Below are 7,822 nucleotides of genomic sequence, written 5' to 3'. Positions count from 1 at the left end.
AAGAACATACAAATGTATGAGGAGATAGCTAACCCGGAAGCAACAAATGAAAGATGAATGCTGTAGTTTTTCCATTATAATCTGGTGCTTTTGAAGAGAGAAAATTTTTGCCACTTGAAACATTTTGCCACATCTGAGAGGTGGCAGAGTCAACATCTATTGTGTTATAAGACGACAGCAATCTGAGTTCTGTTTGAGATATTAAACATTTGTCTCCATCTCAGGGATTTTCTTGTTAATTATACCTTTTCATGTGATACCTGTAAAAAAATAAAATGAGAGCATTTATATGCTTGTACTTTGAAAATTATAAATTGTAAAGTGAAAGGCATTAGCGATTATTACTTGGAAATTTGGGGAATGATCAAAATTGCTTTTTGTAGATTGTTCCAGAGCCTTTTGTTGCATACTAAATCACCTCAGAAATTAGTAGTGTGAAGCAACCACCATTTGACTTGTCTGTGCTTTTACGCTTCAGGAATCTGAAGAGGGCCCACCTGAGCAGGTCTTGTTGGAAGTCTCTTAGATGGCTGCCATAGACGTTGGCTGTGGCGCAGTTATCTAAAATCCGGTGGGGAGAGAGTCTGAGACAGCCTACAAACATGACTAAGAATTGCAGAGGGCGGTAACAGGACTACAGGGTAGGGTCTCTTCACCCACCGTGTCTAGGATGAGGGTTTCAGGTCAGTCATTATGATGTAAAAGGCTGAATTCCCTAGAGTGAGCATCCCAAAAGAACAGGATGGACATTATATCATCTTTTGTATGCTAGCCTTGCAGCCCACTCAGAATTACAGCCTTATATTCTATTAGTTTTTCCTCTTTCTCCCCCACCCCTGTGTGTGTGTGTGTGTGTGTGTGTGTGTGTGTGTGTGTGTGTGTATACATGTGTTCATGTGTGTGAACATTTTAGGCCAGAGGTTGACTCTGGGTATCTTCCTCAGTCACTTTCCATCATTTTTTTTCCTTTCAGTATTTTAAAAATATTTATTTAATTTTATGTGTATGAGTGTTTTGCCTGCATGTATGTCTGTGTACCAAATGTGTTTCTTGTGCCTGAGTAGGTCAGAAGAGGCTGTCAGATCCCTTGGAACTGGAGCTATAGAGACAGACTAATATCTCAGAAGTGGTGGTATATCCCCCTCCCAGTTAACATGCAGACATGTTTAAAAGCCAACACTATCATTAGAAAATTCATGGTAGGTAAGGAGGAGGGGTGTGTTTGAAAAATGGGTTGGATCGTAGACTAATAAACTCTTGGAAAAAATATTTTCTTGGTTCGAATTGATTCTATAATAACATCATTGTTTTGGTGGCTCAGTGATAGAGCTGCGTCTCTTCATTTTTACTGAGATTTTTCTGGCTCTTCATAAAAATTCCACATGTTCTATATTTGAAGAGATGACCTTACTCTAAAGATTTTTCTAAAACTACTTAACAGGATACACACTGTCTGCTTGTAGACTTGCATTTCATTAATTTATTTGAACTTTGATGGCTTTCCATCTTGAATACTTGAGTCAATAGGCAAATACTCCTAACCTTTCAACAGGTTGATAACCTTCCGACTTGATTCTATTATTAGCCTAGATCCCTTTCCAGAATCCAATTATCTCAGGAGATGACTAAACGTTATCTCAGGCATCCCAGGTGGGGATTTTCCCAGCCTGCTTTGTGGCAGCCTCCCAGGTACCTCACAGTCACATCTTCTCTGTCTGGCACTCATGCAAACTGACTTCCAGGTGCGGCTTACTCTGCCAGAGAAGGATCAGCTCATTTGCATGCGCATGTGCTTTGTCATGCGGAAGAACTGGCAGGGAAGATTGCTAGTGGTACAATCTCTTACCTCTAGGTGATGCCAAACCTCTCGCTGTGAAGTCCAATGGGCATAGTTTGAGTAGGCTGCCTGCCAAAGAGAGAGAGCTCTGTTATTGCATTGTTCCCACGGAAAAGGGCATGCGTTCTTTGTAAAAGCCTCAGAACTTCCAGACAGGGTGAAGGAAGCGGTGGTCCTCAGAAGAAGGATGTCGATACTTGTGCATCCTAGAAGATCCAGGAGAATCCAGGGCGCATGTCTCTTGGTGACATGCTCTCTGGAGAACAATGTTTTTGAGGTGGTTGTTGTAAATCCACTCCCCTCAATCAGTGATAAAGTACCTTTATCAGTGACTTTGTGACTCTTAAGAGCCCCCTCCTTTGAGACGCTGAATGATGTTCACGCATCTCATATGCCATAAGCATGCTCACCAGGAACTGGCTGGGAGGGTTGCCATGACATCTGGGAGAACCAAAAGATTTAAGAATGTTGTTGTAGCCACAGAACAATGCACAATGTTGGTTACCATGTATCGATCACCAAAAGCTATCAAGGCTTACTAACCATGGTGAAAAGCCAATTAGGGAAGCAGAAAAAGTTTGGATGGGATTGGCTTTGATTTCAAATCTTTCTCATTCCTGGCTTCGTTACCCAGGGCGAATCACCCTATGTACCTCAGCTGTGCCTTCCTCCACTGTAAATTGGAGATGATATTAAATTATCCAGGGGATCATTGTTAACATTCAGTAACGCAGTCTACGTGAAGTACAGAGTTCCTTCACAGTCAAACGGATGCTGGTTAATCAGCAAGTCATATAATCCTGATTCTAGATAATCTCAGAGGGTGAAGATTGGTTGGAAATGACCATTATTATCTGATTCAATAGAAATGCTAATTATAACCCTAGTTGTTTGGATTAAATCAAATATATTGTTTCACATTATAAGTGTCAAAACAATCAATCTGAAATTTTTTTTTTTTGTTCTTTATTGGATTAGTCAGGATTTGGTCAAGAGAATGGAGATCACTCTAGGCAGCCTAAGGTGGGTGGGAATTAATACAGGGAATTGGAGGCTTTCAAAATGAATGAAAGGGCCAAAGGAGAAAGATGTCTCTGGTAAGTTCATAAACTAGGGCGTCTCTGCCAGACAATCCGTTTGCCTTTGTGTCTGAAGTTGGTGGTTTGTAGGAGGGCACTCGGAGAGACTTGGCCAGTGGTCAACAGCCTGCCATCTGTTGAACTCCTTACTCCGCCCACCATTGCTTTGGTACTGTCATTGGCTCCTGTCTTTCCTGCCTTCCAGATCTTCTTGGAACTCTTCTTGGACAAAGAAACAGATGAGTGCTCCTCAGAGAAAATTTTGTATGTGAGTTAGTAAGCATTTGGAAAGAACTTGGTAGACTTGAGCCTGCTGTAGTAAGGGTGGTTTTACTGAAGGCGACAGTTTCCTTTTGCACTTTTGAGCCCCTGCCTTCAGAAGGATTCCATAGTGAGCCCAGGTGGTGGTGCACACATGTAATGTCAGCACTCCTGATGGGGGTGGGGAGGGGGAGAAGGGGAGAGGCAGGAGGGTTGCTTTAAGTTTGAGTTCAGCCTGGTCTATATAATGAATTCTAGCTCACCCAGGGCTACATACCAGGCCTTATATAAATCAGGAGAAGCAGGAGGAGGAGGAGGAGCAGGAGGAGGAGAAGGAGGAGAAGGAGGAGGAGGAGGAGGAGGAGAAGGAGGAGGAGGAGGACAGAGTTCACTCGGGAAGTAGGAAAATGCTGGACTGAAAATGTAAAGGTATAAGTCAAAACACATGTATTTTCAGTTACATGGATTCGAATGACTGTTTTGCCATTGATGGTGAATTTCCCCCCAGTGTTCTTTCTGAGTAGGGTGCCATGGAGGCACAGTGTGTGAATGAGGCCCAGCTGCTGACCTATTTGGAAGACACATACTTTGGACCTATACAGCTGGGCATTCCTTTTGCTGAAAAATTGTTAGATGATCAGTTTATGGCCCTCAACCCCAATTTATCAGGTCTATGAAAGTGCGTGTGACCCCATGCTAATCAATAATTTGATTTGCTGACTATGTAAGAGAGTGAGAACTATCCATAAAACTCTCTACTATCTTAGGATGTTTTCCACGTAGGAAGTACTCTCTGTGTGTGGGGAACCAGGTAGGCAATTATTGCATTAATAGACATTATATTTCCCATTTTGCTAAATGAGATTTTCTTCTATAACTTATAACTTTAAGCCTTGAGGATTAGAAAGATGAATTCTTGAAGGATAGACATCCTTTATGGAAATTCTGCACTCATGTTATATGAAGCCTTTTCTATTGAAGTAGCCCTGGGTGTTTACAAAGGCTTTCTCTTGTGTTCCTCTCACCATCTGCTCACTCAAATAGAATGTATACTCCATGTGTTCACTCTGATCCCTCAAGGAGATAGTCTCTTTCCTCATTTCCTTATTTTCTTTCTGCAACTACACATTGGTAATAAGTTGACTATGTTTTTGTGTTGTCTTTCAAGTGTCCAAAGTGCTCCAACCAAGTAACAAATTGAACACAAGGCAAAAATACCCTAAAACTAAAGAAAATGGACCTTTGCCATTGGGAAACAGCAGAGCAGTGTAATTTGATGAGAAGCAGTGATTGGAAGCCAAGCTTTGAAGACATGGAACCATTTTAGATATTTGCCTTTCCTTTAAGACATCCGAACTTGAACCAGTACTTTTTTCCGATCTATCTATCTATCTATCTATCCATCTATCTATCTATCTATCTATCTATCTATCTATCTATCTATTTGTTTGTTTTACTTGCATGTATGTATGTGTACCATGTGCACACCTGGTTCAGAAGCGGTCACTAGATCCCCTGGAACTAGAATTAAAGATGGGTGTGAGCCAACACAAGGGTTCTGGGTCCTGAGCCCAGGTCCTCTGCAAGAGCAACAAGTACTCTTAACTGCTGAGCTATCTCTCCAGCCCCTGAACCAGTCTTTAAAGCCCTATCAATCAGCACTTTTTTCCATTTTAGCCCTGACTGCTGACCCTGAGCTGGCGGTAGAAGTTAAGTCTTTATGGGAAAGTGATTTAATGTTATTTCTGCCTGAATAAAGGCAAAGAATCATGGAGAGAGACAAAGAAATGGAGATGTGAAGGCTCCCATGAAGCAAAAGTAAAATTGTTACAATTGTTTGTGGTAGACTTTACCCAGCCTCACAGGCATCAAAGGCAACTGGAGATCTATAAAGGGTTCATGTTATGCATTATATAAAATAATTTGTGCCTATTTATGATGTGTTATATATGTATGTATGTATGTATGTATGTATGTATGTATGTATGTATGTATGTATGTATTCTCTTTTTTGTGTTCCTGCTGGGGATCAAGTGCAGGCCTTCATGTATGTTAGGAAGGCACTGTACTATTGAGCTACCTCCCAGATCCCCTTTTGTTTTGTTGAGAGAGTCTTGCTATGTAGCTGAGGCTGGCCTTGAACCCATGATTCAGCTTCCTGAATGCTGGGATTACAGATGTACACCACCACACGCAACCAATGTAGTCTCCTTTACAGGCAATTACCCATAGACCCACATTATTAAAGAAATACTATTACTCCTATACTTTTTGATTTCTTTTGAGAGTCTTTTTACTTTTTACCAAATTTTTATACAATCTATATTTTTTAATGTGATAGGTTTAGATTGGGGACTCATGGAACTCTAATAAGGTCACAGTTAGCAAAGGGTATCCAGTCCCTTTTAGTGGCTATAAAAGAGGTGAATCAAAACATGAGCTAATAGTTATTTGTGGTATATATCAGATGTTTAAATTCAGGCTAGTAAGAGCACGGGAGGGAGGAACAGAAGGGATGGGAGGGAATGGTCTTTACTCTAGCTCTATTCTTGCTAGCAAAACCCTGCTCTCACTGCTAGTCTGCTCTCTTGTACTGTGTACACGTTGACTTTTCCTATTGTGTTAAATATCTTGGAGTGCAGACTTAGATCACTTTTCCCCCTCAAACCGCTTATCTGTACTCCTGCTACACACTTCAGGCAATGAGGCAGGAGCAGCAGGTGGCTTTATAGTTTGCCATTCTTCAGCTCAGGGATGAGCTTGCCTTGTAACCACCATTTTAGAGAAAAAAAGTTCAGGGAATTATGATAGTGTGATTTTGAATGTTTGAACTGTAGAGCCATTGAAGAATAAACTTCTATTAAGTTGCCAAGTTTGGGGGTGATTTGTTGTAGCATTTGTGGGAAGTGAATGCACGTTAGCTCTAGAAAAGCCCTGCTTAGCAGGTTGAGTGGTGGCCTGCAAAAAGGTTCAGATCCTAATAGTGGAATCTTGTGAATGTGACTCTTTGGAAAGAGGACCTTTGCAGATGTAACTAAGTGAAGGGCCAGTAGATAGTGACCAGCCTGGACTGTGTGGGTGGGCTTTAAACCCAATGACAAATTTCCTTACAAAAGATTACGTGAGAGCAATTTGACAGAGAAAGGAGGAGCAGGCACGTTACCATGGAGACAGAGATTAGAGTGCTGCAGCCATAAACCAGTCTGCCATCAGCCATCTGAAGCCAGGAGAAGGTAAGGAGTGGACTCTCCTGTAGACTGGATGCAATGTTTTCCTGTGATACCTTGATTTTGTGTTTTTTAAACTGTAGAGCCATTGGAGAACAGACTTCTATTAAGTTGCTAGGTATGGAGGTGATTTGCTGCAGCATCTATGGGAGAGTGAATACATCTTAGAAAAGACTGTTTAGAGACCACCAACCAGTGTGTGGGAAATCTGGAAGGTGAAGTTCAGCCGTAGGTTTCCAGGCACTCCCCTTTCAAATACTTCTTTACCATCACCACCTTAGAGGGCTGCTTCTCAGCACAGATTCCCGTGACAACGAGAAATGTATTATCATCGAAGCTGGGTGTTCAGCTACAGTGCTGGCCAGAAAACAGCCCATCCCAAGAGTTTTGGGTCAGGGATTCACTGGCTCCAGCAGCCTTCTGCTTTTTGAACTACCTGTTAGAATCCTGCATTTAGTACATTTTGAGATGTTTATCTCTGGAGGGAGATAAAGTACTCATAGACAGCAGAGGCCAGTTTGAAATAACATCTGAACAAATTTGTGGCAGTGCAGAGGGGGAAGGAATTATAGAAAAGCAAATATTTGTTATGTAGACAGTTGCTTCCTAGATGAACTAAGGCTTCAGCTGGACCACAGAAAAAACAACGAGTATGTGTCATGTAGAAAGAAGTGCATTTTATGTGGCAGCAAGAGGATTGCAATCCAATGTCGTTTGAAGAGACTCTCAAGAGGACCACGCTGAATGCCACTTAGGGTGCTCAGTTGTCACCTGAGGGTATCTATTGTATTTGACAAGTAAGACAGTGGTGCTCCAAGGCCAGAAGGAGTGTTACTGGTGGGACAGACATCAATGAAGACCCCTTACCAGATCGAAGACTTCTCTCAGCAAATCTTTTTTGTTCCCCCTCCCAGCAAGGCTGAATGCTCCTTATCTCCTGTTTACTGAGCAAAGCTCTGTCCCCCATAGCAAGTATCTCTCTGTGGGGCTTGGATTCCTCCTAAATCCAAAAGGCTGTGGAGAGAAATGTATTTCAAATGTTTAGCCCAGTCCTGTCTAGATACTCCAAGTACTTCTTCTACTGAACTCAATTCAATTTCAGGAATGACTCTTACAGAAGATTAATGACCTGTACTCCAGCCCTAACAGCTCTTGTCTCTTCCTAGCCAAGAGACACACAGAAGGATTTTTTTAAATTGTTTTCACATTTGGGCAAACCACACCCTTGGTGTCTAGCTCAGGAAGACACTCCCATTTCCAGTGTCCCTGTGTGGCTCATTCTAAGTGGGAAGGATAACTTCTTTGGGTCAGTGTAAGGTTTAGAGAAAAAGTAGACAGAGGCATGGGATCACCCATGTTGGGTGATGGCTTGATGATATGCACTCACGGTATTTAAGATAATAGGCTAGGGAAGAATT

The 7,822-nt window shown here is 41.9% G+C and overlaps 1 long non-coding RNA gene across 1 annotated transcript in view; it reads right to left on the bottom strand.

Moving 5' to 3' along the window:
- Positions 1 to 2,277, bottom strand: part of LOC131910664 (uncharacterized) — a 2,319-nt gene extending 42 nt beyond the window's left edge. The window contains exons 1-2 of the long non-coding RNA XR_009379196.1: positions 1,847 to 2,277; positions 1 to 260 (exon numbers count right to left, since the gene is read on the bottom strand). The exon at positions 1 to 260 is cut by the window's left edge and continues 42 nt beyond it. This is a non-coding gene — a long non-coding RNA (uncharacterized LOC131910664). The remainder of the gene's footprint in view (positions 261 to 1,846) is intronic.
- Positions 2,278 to 7,822: the final 5,545 nt, after the last annotated feature.

The sequence above is a fragment of the Peromyscus eremicus genome, chromosome 5 (genome assembly GCF_949786415.1).
Source record: "Peromyscus eremicus chromosome 5, PerEre_H2_v1, whole genome shotgun sequence".
Lineage (NCBI taxonomy): Eukaryota > Metazoa > Chordata > Mammalia > Rodentia > Cricetidae > Peromyscus > Peromyscus eremicus.
This window is presented reverse-complemented; position numbering and strand designations above follow the sequence as displayed.